Raw genomic sequence first — 13,367 nt, 5'->3', positions numbered from 1 at the left:
GTGATTGTGTGGCACACTGATTTTGTGTTTTATGTGTTGTCTGGTTTGTGACGGGAGGTGCAGGTTTTTTGGGTGTCTGCTTTGGAGGTCTCTGATGCTTTTGCAGGTTTTTATTTAGAGCCTCCAAGTATGATTTTGTGTATTTATGCATATTTTTTCCCAGCGCTGGTTTAGTATGTCTATGTGAGACTGGAGGTGTGGTGCAAGTGTTAACCTTCTCCTCATGACTGCCTGTTCCAGTCTTGGGTGGAGAGAGCTTAGCCTCCAGTTTAGGTATATAATTGCATCTCCCGCATATGTTAATGTTTTGTGGTAGGAGGAGAGGGTTGTCTGTGTACATGAGGCAGTTGTAACATTGCCTCGGGATACCCAGGTTCACCAGCTGGACTGGAGAGCATACCTGAAATTGCCCTTTGATCATGCCTGAATAGTAGGGTGAGCTGCTTAGTCGCTTGGTTGGTGAGGGGTGAATAATGAGCCTTGTCCTGCTGAGCAATCAAGTGTTGGGGTATATTAGTGCTTGATATTAGGTCTGAGCAAGTGCTGGACTGTAGGATGCTTTTTAAGTGCTTAGGTTGACAGTTAGACTATTTTCAAGGGAAAAACTGAAGAGGAGACTTGGTTGAGCTGGGATAAATTTAGCCCTAGCTAACTGGCGCTGCCCAGATGTGCAAAACCATGCAAACATGGTTTTTACAGCAGGGAAATGAAAGAGATAGAACTTAGCCCAAAATGGCCTATAAACTACTAACGTCTGGGCTGGAACCACTCCTCCAGGGACAGATGGCTACTCAAAGCTCCCTCTCTCACAGGTGAAGAGAGAAACCTCCCTCTATCCAAGTAAGGTATGGGCAACTCAGAAAATTGTAACACAGCCCTGAATTCATCACTAGCCTGAAAATTGGATTATACTAGCTTAGAAAGGTGGGAAACAAGGACATTTTTTTTAAAAAGATAGGACAAAAACAGTAAAAAATACACTTAAAACAGCTTTAAATGACTACAAACTGTAAAAAAATACACTTAAAACAGCTTTAGATGACTACAAGCAATCAGAAAAGGCTTTTAAACAAATTACCCAATTAACCAGTAAAAAAATCTCAAAACTGAGCCCTGTTCCTGTAGTCTTCAATCAGACAAGTTCTAACTGCACACTCCTGCCACTGGGGTGCAGGGGAACCTTCTCCAAAAAAGAAAGAATGGATTAGTGTTCAAGTTATACAAACAAAGCTAGATTCAGCAGGCCTGGATCTAGTCTATGCTATAGAAAACAAGGCACACCAATTTCAGTAAGAAACAGTTCAAATATTTAGGCACTATAAGCCTTTAACCAGAAATTCCCAGCTCAGAAGGGCAGAGTCCAGCCTCTCCTCCCACAAGAGTGTAGACCATGAACCTTCTTAATGTAAAATAACTGGCCTGAAGCCCAAGTGCTTAAACCAGAACTAATACACTTTTAGAATAACAGACACGGAGCCTTTATTCAGCAGTTCCCAACTTAGAAGGATGTAAGCTACCTGTCCTTCCACAACAGTGCAGACCATAAACCTTCTTAATGTAAAACAACTGGTCTGAAGCCCAAGTGCTTAAACCAAAAGGCTTAGAATGATAGCTACACTTTAATCAGATTACTACCAAGCAGTAATAAATACAATTGAATACTTTTAAGAAGGCCTGGATTAGTGCTCAAGTTATACAAACAAAGCTAGATTCAACAGGCTTGGATCTAGTCTATGCTACAGCAAACAAGGCGCACCAATTTCAGTAAGAAACAGTTAAAATATGCATGCACTATAAGCCTTTAACTAGAAATTCCCAGCTCAGAAGGGCAGAGTCCAGCCTCTCCTCCCACAAGAGTGCAGACCACGAACCTTCTTAATGTAAAATAACTGGCCTGAAGCCTAAGTACTTAAACCAGAACTAATACACTTTTAGAATAACAGACACTGAGCCTTCAATCAGCAGTTCCCAACTTAGAAGGATGTAAACTATCTGTCTTGCCACAACAGTGCAGACCACAAACCTTCTTAATGTAAAACAACTGGTCTGAAGCCCAAGTCCTTAAACCAAAAGGCTTAGAATGATAGTTACGGCAAGCAGTAATAAATACAACTGAGTACTTTTAAGATGACGCAAAAGCAAAATAAAGTAATAAAGTAGGAAGAAACACAAATACAGTAAAAGCAGATGAATAAAGTGATTTTTTTTTTGAGTGAGCAAATGAGATGGGCCCAAGAGGAGTATCCAAATGCAAATTTACAAGAGGGGTGGGCAGTTTCAAAGCCACCAAGATTAACATCAAAACAACACCAAAACAAAAGCAAGGAGGGTGGGTGGGGAACTAACTGAAAGAACAGAGCCACAGCTTCCAGCTAGATAGTATTCAATGCAACACAAATAAATCAATTTAAATGCTGTATTATTTGAAAAAAAGGGCAGATAAAGATTTACTTAAATTCACTTATATGTCCAGTTGATTGCATGTAGGTCTTAGCTGGCCAAAGCTCAGAGTTTATGCAGAAAATAATCCAAAATGTACCACTTAAATAAGCATTACAGAATCTAGGAACACAGCTACTTATTCTCATAGAGAAAATTTGCCCATATATTAGGGCAAGAATGAAATAGAGGTATACATTCATACCGGACTAATTATCACTTATGTATCAAATAACTTTCAGATCAATGAGATCACACAAAATCACTGGTATCGTCTCTTAGTTATCAGTTTTTTTCAGGGCCTAATTAAGAATTCCATCTTTATCATAGGTAGAAATTTAGGACAATAATTATCATATTTCAAATATGAATTGATGCATAGTTACATAGATAATATTAAGATACTTAAGGGGCTGTTAAACACTTGGCACTGGAAATATTAAGAAGTAGTTTGTTTGATAATACATTTCATCTCCTTTATTATTACTAACACCTTTGAAATCCACGCACATTTTACATTCAGTAGTAACTAGATTATTTACATCACTACATGAACAGGCATATCCTTTACGTAGAACAGATTTTGCTTTATGGGATATTGACAAAAAAGTACACTTAAGAGACATCAGTTACTACAGTGATAGGAGTGCTTTTTTCAGACACACTAAGATTCACAGCATAGCACCATACACTTTTATGATAGTGACCACATTATTAGCTTAGTAAGTACTGTTTGCTGAGCCTTTAACCAAAGTAAGTATTAGGTTTTGATGCATTTTTCAAGTATTATACAATAGGGATAGAGAGGTTATTTTCCTAGTCAATTGGGCATTAGCTAGTCACAGGTGGGAACTTTTGGATCTCACCTAAATACATTTGTTTCTAATTGGAAAGCATGTAAAACTACCACAGTTACTTTTATGTATTATTTGTCATTCCAGATTAATAAACCTTAGCATTCTGATTAAATTGTAATGTTAATAAAAATGTTAAAGTAAATCTAATATTCCTTTACTAACATTGGAACTGAAGAAAGAACTTTGCAATGAATAAATGCAGAGATATTTAATTAAAGTCTTTACATACGGATTCCTGCATCATCTGACAACAGTAACAATAAATTAAGATACTTCAGTTGGAATTACTCAGAATCTTTTGGGACTATAAACTCAGAGATACTTAGCTTGGCACATGGTATGCAAATATTTTATTTTGTGAAGATTATTTAAATTCATCTCTTGACATTCAAATATAGCAAATTGTTATGATTAATTAATCTTTGCATTATCTGGAATATATGTGACAGTTTTACATTTTATTAAGAATTTCTTTTCTCACATACTTTTTAAATTAAATACAATTTAGAAAGAATAAAAAAGCTATGTAATGTCATATACTTCAATAACTTGAAATAATAACTAGAAATGGAATAAAAATGTAGCAAAAGATAGCTAAAAGTTATAAATATGTTTAGTCTAAAGGAATGTATATATATATATATATATATATATATATATATATATATATATATATATTTTTTTTTATTATTGTTTAAAATGTATTTACTATGTGGTTAGTAATTAATTAGATTTTCCATAACATCTTATTCTCATTGATAACTAGAGTTTTTAAAATATAATAGATGTATTAGAAATTGTGTTCTATCTTTACTCATATAAAATAGTAATAGGAAGATAAAATATTCTCTGTTTGAAGATTAACATCATTTATTAAGACGGGGGCTGGTTAGATGTTGCTACTAGTTTGAGGATTAATTTAGGTGATAGTATGTCACCTAAATTGGGAGTTTTAAACTCCAGAAGCGACTGGGTTGTAAATATTGTTTTAAAGTTTGGTTATAACAAAAGTTTTTTAATTGTTTTATTAATGTTCATCATTAATATGAATAGAAAATGTATTCAAAATTATCTGATTAGTAATTTTGTTCCGTCCAACTGGAAAATATCATATAGTATTACTATCAGTTATTATAATTATATAACTCGATGGTCAATATCTTGTACATATAACTTATTCTAAGATGTCAGTAAAAAAGGTATATGAATCAACATCAATGGTCTGAAAAATCCAAGTAAGAGAAAAAATGTATTTAAATACCTTAAGCTTCATAAATCACAACTAATATTTCTACAAGAAACCCACTTATTATCTATAGATATATCTAAACTTAATAATAAATCCCATTCTGTTTTGGCTAGCTCAGAACACTCTCAAAAGAAGAGAGGAGTGGATATTATTTGGAATAATTCAATACCCTTGCCTAAAATAATTGACGTTTACAAGGATAATAAAATAATGTTTTGTGCTATAATTATAGAATTAAATAAAAAATGTATATACTTTAGTCAACACATACTGGATTCCAGGTATAGGAATTAATACAGTTAGACAACATTTGGACCAAATTGTTCATTTGGCAAAAGGAAACATAATACTAGCAGAAGATTTTAACTGTATTCTTGAGTTTAAAGACTCTACTAATAAAGGTAAAAGGTAAATTTCAGCTTCTGCAAAAAAGTTAAAGGATTTTATTGATCTAGTCTTCTAAACGAGATTACTAATTTTTCTGACCCAAATTCAGTATTTTATACCTTTTATTCTCATAGGCATAACTCACACTCTAGAATAGATAGAGTTTTGGTTTCTAAAGATTTAACAGATTCCCTAATCAAAGCAATAGTAATAGCTTGTCCTCTTTCTAATCATAATTCTATAACTTTTGATATACTCATTAATAATAAATATAGTATTCAAATCAAAAGAATACCTGCTTACATTACAAAATTAAAAGAATTTAAAGAGTTTATATCATTAGAAATTCAAAACTTTATAAAGCTTAATAACACCAATAACATATCAAAAATATATATTTGGGATGCTTTAAAAGCATATTTATATGGGAAAATTATGAGTTGGTATCAAAATAAAAGGAAATTATGGGACAAAAAACTTAGTGATATACAACTTAAATTAGATAATTTAAAGCTTAATCAAAACAAAGGAAAATATATAGCTGACAAACAAAAAGAAACAAATTATTTAAATAGTAAATATTTAGAAATTCTAAATCATAAAACAAAAATAATTCTAGAAAAGTTTAAACTAAAAAACTTCACAACAAATCCTAAATCATTAAAGTTGCTAGTAAACAAAACCAAAAGACTAAACAAAATTAACCACATCAGTGAAATATCTCCCCCCCCCAAAAAAAAAGATGGTCTCAAACTTGTATAACATTTTATCTGAATTTAGGGAGTTTTTTAATAATATTAATCAAAACTCTAATACTACTGATCCAAAGGAAGATATTAGAGCCTTTGTTAATAAATATAGTGACAAAAGATTATCTATAGAACATAAAATACTATTAACAAACCTATATCTCTTAAAGACATTCGGACACAAATTAACAAATTAAAACTTAATACAGCCCCAGGTAATGATGGCATTATACCAGAAATATATAAAATATTACCTAATAAAGCTTTAAATTTACTACATGAAGTTTTCAATATCTCCAAAAAATGTAATAAAATCCCACCCTCTTGGAAATATACTTTTATTACTCCCATACTTAAACCTAATAAAGACCCCCCACCAAATGTTCTGCATATAGACCCATTTCTTTACTTAATATAGATTACAAAATGTTCATGTCCATATATGCAGAAAGATTAAAATATATTTTACCAAATTTGATAGACGAAGATCAAACAGGATTTATAGTAAATAGGAATTATGATAACATTAAAAGAACATTAATTTCAATTGAGTCGGTCAAACATTTAAATAAAAATCTAACATTAATTAGTTTAGAAATTAACTGTGCATTTGATTCAGTTAATTGGGACTATTTATTCACCCTTTTTCAAGAACTAAACTTCTCCCATAACTTTATAAATCTAATTTCTCAGCTTTATAAAGGTAGTCTAGTGTACATTAAAATAGGCACTAATATTTCTCAAAGCATACCCATAATTAAGGGCACTAAACAAGGATGCCCCTATCCCCCTTATTATTCACTTTAATTATGGAACCATGGGCAAATTTAATCAGATGGGATAATGATATAGTAGGTTATAACTTAAATTCTAAGTTATCTTCTAAAATACAAATGTTTGCCGATGATATTTTAACCCTTGCTGATGAAAAATCATCTATGCAAGCTCTTTTTAGAAACATGAATCTCTTTCAAATAAAATCAGGTCTAAACATTAACAATAATAAGACACAGATTCTCTTAATTGGACCAAAGCAGTTTAATCTTCAAGACTGAATAAAATTATTTTTTTCCATGGATGAAAAACTCACTATTATTAAAATTATATTACTTCCTAAAATACGTATATTATTCAATCTATTTCTTTACCACCCCCTAATTAGATAATAAAAACAATAAACGTAATGTTTCATAAATTTTTATGGTACCCAAATGAACCCAGAATTGCATTAACAAATCATATGAAAAATTGGGATATTGAGGGCATAGCTATGCCAAATTTAGAATTTTACTCAATCTCATCCATGATTAAAATGATATATCTTTTAATAGATGTTAAATATGAAGCCAAATGGAAGAAAATTAATAGAAATTTTAATGGTGGACATATTAAATAACATTAATTCACAAAAATTATCATTTATAAATAACCCCTCTATTTGGATTTTGAGAGATCAGTTCTCTGTTTTCTCTTCTCAAAAATGTAAAAGTAATTATTTAACACTCATTGAAATCCTTTAAAAATGTCATACTTAATATATATAAAGACTGGTCATTTCTTCTTTTTCCCATAGTCTACACACAAGGAATTCTTTTTACTTCTAATTCTATAAAAATGTTCACTTTTCAGAAGAAAAAATTTACTTTTTGGTGCCAAATGATGTCTAACAATTAATTGAAATCAATTAATTCTCTCAATACTGAATTTGAATTTGATTCCCTTCTTTGGTTAAATTTGCAAGAAGGAAGGAAGTTTACTCTAAGTAATATTGAATTAATGTCTTCAACAACAAAGAACGTAATACCCAATTTAATACATTATATAATTTTATCAATTCAAATTATCTCTCCAAATACTAACAAATTATATATATATATATATATATATATATATATATATATATATATATATATATATATATATATAAGGCTATAAAGTCTGACTTAGATGTTTTCCCTGACAGTTATTGGAATTCTTTCTATTCCATTAATGGCCAACTTCCTATGGATAGAGATAAAACTAATATATTAAAATCATCAAGTTTAACTATTTCCTCACTCAAATGGAAAATATTTACGTGGAAATATTTGAATAGATCTTTTATTACTCCTTTAATAATGAGTAAAATTTAAAAATATATGCAAATTGCTGGAGATGTAATAAGCAATTGAATGCAGATTGGTCTCATATGTTCTTTGACTGTACTGAATTAAAACAAATTTTGGGAAGATATAAATGATATTATGCAAGCAATATTTACAGATAACTTTAATTTATCTAAATCTTTGATATTATTAAACACTCCGGTACCAGCTTCTATAAAAACATCCAATTACCATTTGATTTGGTCTATATTATCTATAGCCAGAAAAATAATTACGAGGAATTGGAAATCACAATCCTCTCTATCATTACAAAAATTTAAAAATCTACTTAATGAAATTTGTTCTTTGGAAAAACTGACCCTCAAGTATAGATGTTCTAGGAATACTTCTACTTATAGTAGTTGGAACAAAGTTTATGAACTCTTACAAAAATAATTTAATTTAATAGTAAATATTGTATATACAGAAACTATTTCAGCTGATATTATGGTGAACAATTTTGTATATAGTTAAATTTGTTTAATTCTGTATATGATTATTTTTTCACACAATTTAAAATGGTTCATTCTTTATATGTTGATTGTATTTCAACAGCACTTCTAATAAAATTGTTTAAAAAGAAAAAAGAAGGGAAGCACGGTCTACGGTTGGAACTGGCAAGGTGTAATGGTCACAGAATCAATAGCCTTGAACATCATATGATTCCCATGATTCTTACAGTTTTGCACTTGCCTATGACTGGGTGTAGCTTAAAGTTCCAGCAGTATCTGGAGAATAATCCAACGATGAGAGTGCTTCAAGTTATGACAGTGAATGGCTGATCAGAACAGAAGTATGTTGCAAGGGAATATATAATGATACAATTACCTTTTAAAGACAAAATAAGCTTCCTGCAGAGTTCGATATTTAAAGCCAATTAAATAATTGTGCTTCATCATCCAAGGAAAGGAATGCTGGCAAAAATATGTCTCCCATTTAGAATTGTAAAGTGTTATGAAAGAACTCATGGTGGGTTATAATGGCCAGGAATGTCAGTGCAAATTACAGAAGAGCTTTTAGGCTGTACAGTATGCAATGCATGTCATAATGAAATTATCTGAAATAACAAATTATTCCTAATGAAATTCCTAGGAGACCATAGAGTAAAACAGGAACAGACTTGTTTTAGTTTTGCAACAGTGTATGCTTACTTTACACTTAGAAAAATGTTTTGACCTTGTACTTCAAATGACAAAATGAAAAAAAAAATTAAAATTATAGTAAAGTATTTTCTTACTGAATTATTGCCAAGAAATGCAGAATTCAAATACATAATTATTATGCTATTTACATATATAAATCTACCTCAAAGTAAATAGTATATGTATATATATATATATATATATATATATATATATATATATATATATATATATATATATTAATGTGTGTGTGTGTGTGTGTGTGTATATATGGTTCCGGCCATATATATATATATATACACATATAAACCTTCAATGGAATCTGTTCCTCTAGCCTGTATTGTTGTCCAGAATCTACATCATGTGGTCTCAGATTCTATATTTAGCTCACTGTCTGAAAAACATTCTAGTGAAGCTATCCTCATGTAACGTGGGTCCATTTCTTTTTTTTAGACCATCTTAAATACCAAATGCTATACAGGCCACATTAGGAGCACACTAGTGGTGGGAGCTACAAGATGGTGTTTGTCGAATTCTGGTCGTTTGACTGGGTCCCTAATGGATGCTGATTATTGGGCATAGTTTCCTTTATGTACCGTGCCTATAGTAGCATCATTTTAACAGTAATTTATCATTTTAACAGTACCATTGCACAATGGTCACTGATACAAATGACTTGAATGTTGCAAAGGTAATGTCCTGCAAAGCAAGTCCATGTTTTGGAGGTGAGCAGCATTATTGCATATGCTCACAGGGATTGTCATGGCAGGGAATTAACTACAGATTTAACAGGATGCTTCATGATGTTTGTCTGTGGTGTAAGCATCCGGGGCATACTGTAGTCATTACCTCATTCAGCAGTTTTTAAGTTAAAATGTCAACATATTGTAATTGTGCCAGAAAGTCTATGGTCTCAGGAATGTCATTCATGAGCTAGTTAAACAGCTGGCAGCAGTTTGGCTCTGCATAAGCTGCTGTTCCACAGGGGTCTGCTTCCACTGAAGCATTATATGGGTTGACTTGTAGGGCCATGTAAGATATCAGCTGTACACCTAAATTATGATCATGTGACTAATTGCCTGCAGTTCATTGGCTATGAATGTCATTCATGAGCTAGTTAAGCACCTGGCAGCAGTTTGGCACTGCAAAAGCTGTTGTTCCACACATCACCTGGGTCTGCTTCCACTGAAGCATCAAATGGGCTGACATGTAGTACCATGCAAGCTGTCAGCTGTACTTCTCCAGCAATCCCCAATTCAGATGGGTCCTGAGCTACACATTTCTCCCACAATGTAAGATGGCTGGTTTAAGAGCACAATGATACCAAACAGTCTAGATTCAGCAGGTCTGAATCTAGCCTATGCTATGTAAGGCAAGAAACACGATTTCTAGATGAGAAGGAGTAAGCGAGAGTCACTTAAAGGTCAAAGTGAAAGTGCTTAGTAGTATACTGTTAGATGACCTGCAGTGGTACCAGCCTCTGCAGAAACTGGCAGCTCTTCAAGCAGCTGTGAACAGTGGGAGACTATGGAGAGCATTTCCTATAGAGGATTTTAAACTGGAGAAGTTTGCTTATATGCAAGTACAGGGAAATAAATGAGCACACTCTTACAAAAATGTAAAGTTTTTATACCAGCAGGATGAAAGTTAAACCTCAGGCCAATCAGATAAAAGCATAATAAGCTATCAACCAGTAGTTCCCACCTTGGATGTTTTTAATTTAGCTCTCTGCTCCCACCAGAGTGCAAAAGAAGCCTCCCAATGTAAAACAAACTGGTGTTGAGCTGAAGTGCAGTAACAAATGCTTAGAACATATTTAAGAATTCCTGCAATATCAGGAATCCTTGGAATCCTTGGAAATAAGTTCATTAACTCTAAGAAATGTTCACAACACATGAAAGCTTTGCAAAACTTAGAAATATTTGGCAAATTCAGAACAGCTTTTTCAGAATACTGTTAAAACAACCTAATACTGGTACAGTAACAAACAGAGTTTCTTTAACAAGTGCAGGCTGAGAAACAGTGATAAATTCAGCAAAATAAATAACTGCAGCACAGAAGTATTAAATATCATTGAAACGGTTAGTGCAAATGCAAAAAATATACTTATATCAGCTTTGTAGGTCTAGATGGTTTTAGAAGCAATCCGAGTCTTACAGTCACAGGTGTCCAAGCCAGGCACAAGGAAGCTCTGAACAAATGAATAGGCATTATTGAGAAACTCTCCCAGATAGGTATTAACCCTTACATTACTAGATGGGTAGCCAATTGACTCACTGACAGAACCTACTCTATCAAAATCGGTGACTCCAACTCCAACAGTAGACCTGTCACCAGTGGAATACCACAGGGTCTGTGCTGGGCCCCTTACTGTTTGGCATCTATATCTCAGAAGTCCAGGCCAAAGTAGATGGCCTTTGGCTCACCAAGTTTGCTGATAATTGCAAACTGGGAGCAATCACTGAGTCCCCTAATGATGTCAACATATTACAAGAAGGACTAACACAAACAAATGATTGGTGCCAAAGCCATGGTCTAAAACTAAATGCAAAAAAATGCATTATTATTCCCTTTGACAAAACAGAATTCTCTGAAAATTACAATATTGATAACACCCCCTGAGTTCCATCCCTGTGGTGACAGACTTGGGAACACAGGTTGATAGCAATCTGAACTTTGACCACCAAGTTTCCACAGTGGTAAGGAAAACCTTCTATGTAGAGCACCTCATAAGCAAAGGCATAGCATCCACGTCAAGGGATGTTATAACTCCACTGTATTTGACCCTCATCAGACCGCTAAGTAGGGTATAATGAATCCTTATGCATGTACCTCATCAGACAGCGGCAGCAGCTAGAGAGACCTCACAGGTATCTCACTAAGAAAATGCAGGGACTCCAAGCCATGACCTACAGGGACAGGCTGAAAGCCCTGTCACTTTACTGTCTATATTATAGGTTGCTGAGAGGTGACTTGTGCCTGTCGGATAGGGCACTCTCCAACCCTTCCCTAATGGAAATGCTGCACATCCACAAGTCAAGTGGCACAAGAGTCACTTGCTCTAGAGATCTCAACCTAGCTTGTGTCATTAATAGAACATACTGGAGAGACAGATATGTCTACCAGAGACTGCTACTTTTCTGGAATAAGCTTCCTGTTATGTAAAACAGAGCTAATCACTGACACAACCTAGATAATTGGATGGGAGATTACAAATTCACCCCTGGGGTGGCACCCATGTCCCTCATGGACAGGGGTAGCCGGTGTTGATCACAGACCCACTCTATTCATAAATTCATTCTGTGAAGTACCCAGAAATAACAAATGGGAATACTTGTGATTAACATGGATAGGCTTGTAAAGGCTCTAGGGCCATTAGCCTAGTAACCTCCAATGAACCTATGAAGCTATCTCTAAACATCATTCCATTTTCCTCTGAGGATTTGGCTCCCTCTGGAGGTTCATTGCATGACAGACATATAGAATCTTACCAGCTCAGGATATATAACTCTTCATGGCTTCTCAAGGACTGACTATTTTTTTCTGTCATTGTATTCATGGAACTGAGATTCATTACATTATAATTCAATTTACTGAAGTGAAATTCTTTAGAAACCATTTACAATTTTTTTTAGTGTGTGTATGCCTATCTCAAATATAATTACATCACACTCTCACATAAACAAACTAGATTCAATTGGCTACAAAAATACTTAAATAAATAAATAGCCACACAAATGTACATTCATTCATATTTTCATAGAGTTTATCTGGATAACTGTATGCATAAACATGCTTATACTTAAGAATAATTACTTTTCTAGCTTCTGTAGGAATGCTTAATATATTTTCTTTCAAACAATAGCAATATCCTCACCAAGGAGAGACTTCATGGCAGCACAGTGTCTAAATCCCACACAAAGGTATGTGCACATAAAACAAATAAAGGAAAATGCCTCTTGAGAGACGGAAGTCTATTTTTATCTGTACATGGATTAAAACGTACATGGCTTTATCTGTATATGGTTTAAGAGAGCACCTTCCACAAATTTATACCAGCTATTGCACAAAAGGGAAAAAAGGTGGGGGTGTCTCAGTCTTTAACCAGAAAAGACTCTCATCAAGGCTGGTAAAGTAGCATGATGCACTAGAGCTTCTTCATGTCCACAACCATCAGAAAGTTCCTTTATCATTTATTAGTTATCAATAGAACTCCATATATGACCCAAGAAAGCCACAGTGCCTATCTACAGCAGCTTGAACACTTAGTATTAAACTTAATACCATTTTCCTAGGTGCTCTAAACTATCCAGCAATAAGCTGGGAAATTTATACTATGACTAGTGACAAGCACAGAGATTCCTTCAATGCAAGTGCTTGGAAACAATTAGTCAAGAGTA

This window comes from Protopterus annectens, chromosome 8.part0, assembly GCF_019279795.1.
Source record: "Protopterus annectens isolate FY-2018-M chromosome 8.part0, PAN1.0, whole genome shotgun sequence".
In the NCBI taxonomy this organism is placed as follows: Eukaryota; Metazoa; Chordata; order Ceratodontiformes; family Protopteridae; genus Protopterus; species Protopterus annectens.
Note: the sequence above shows the minus strand (reverse complement) of the source record.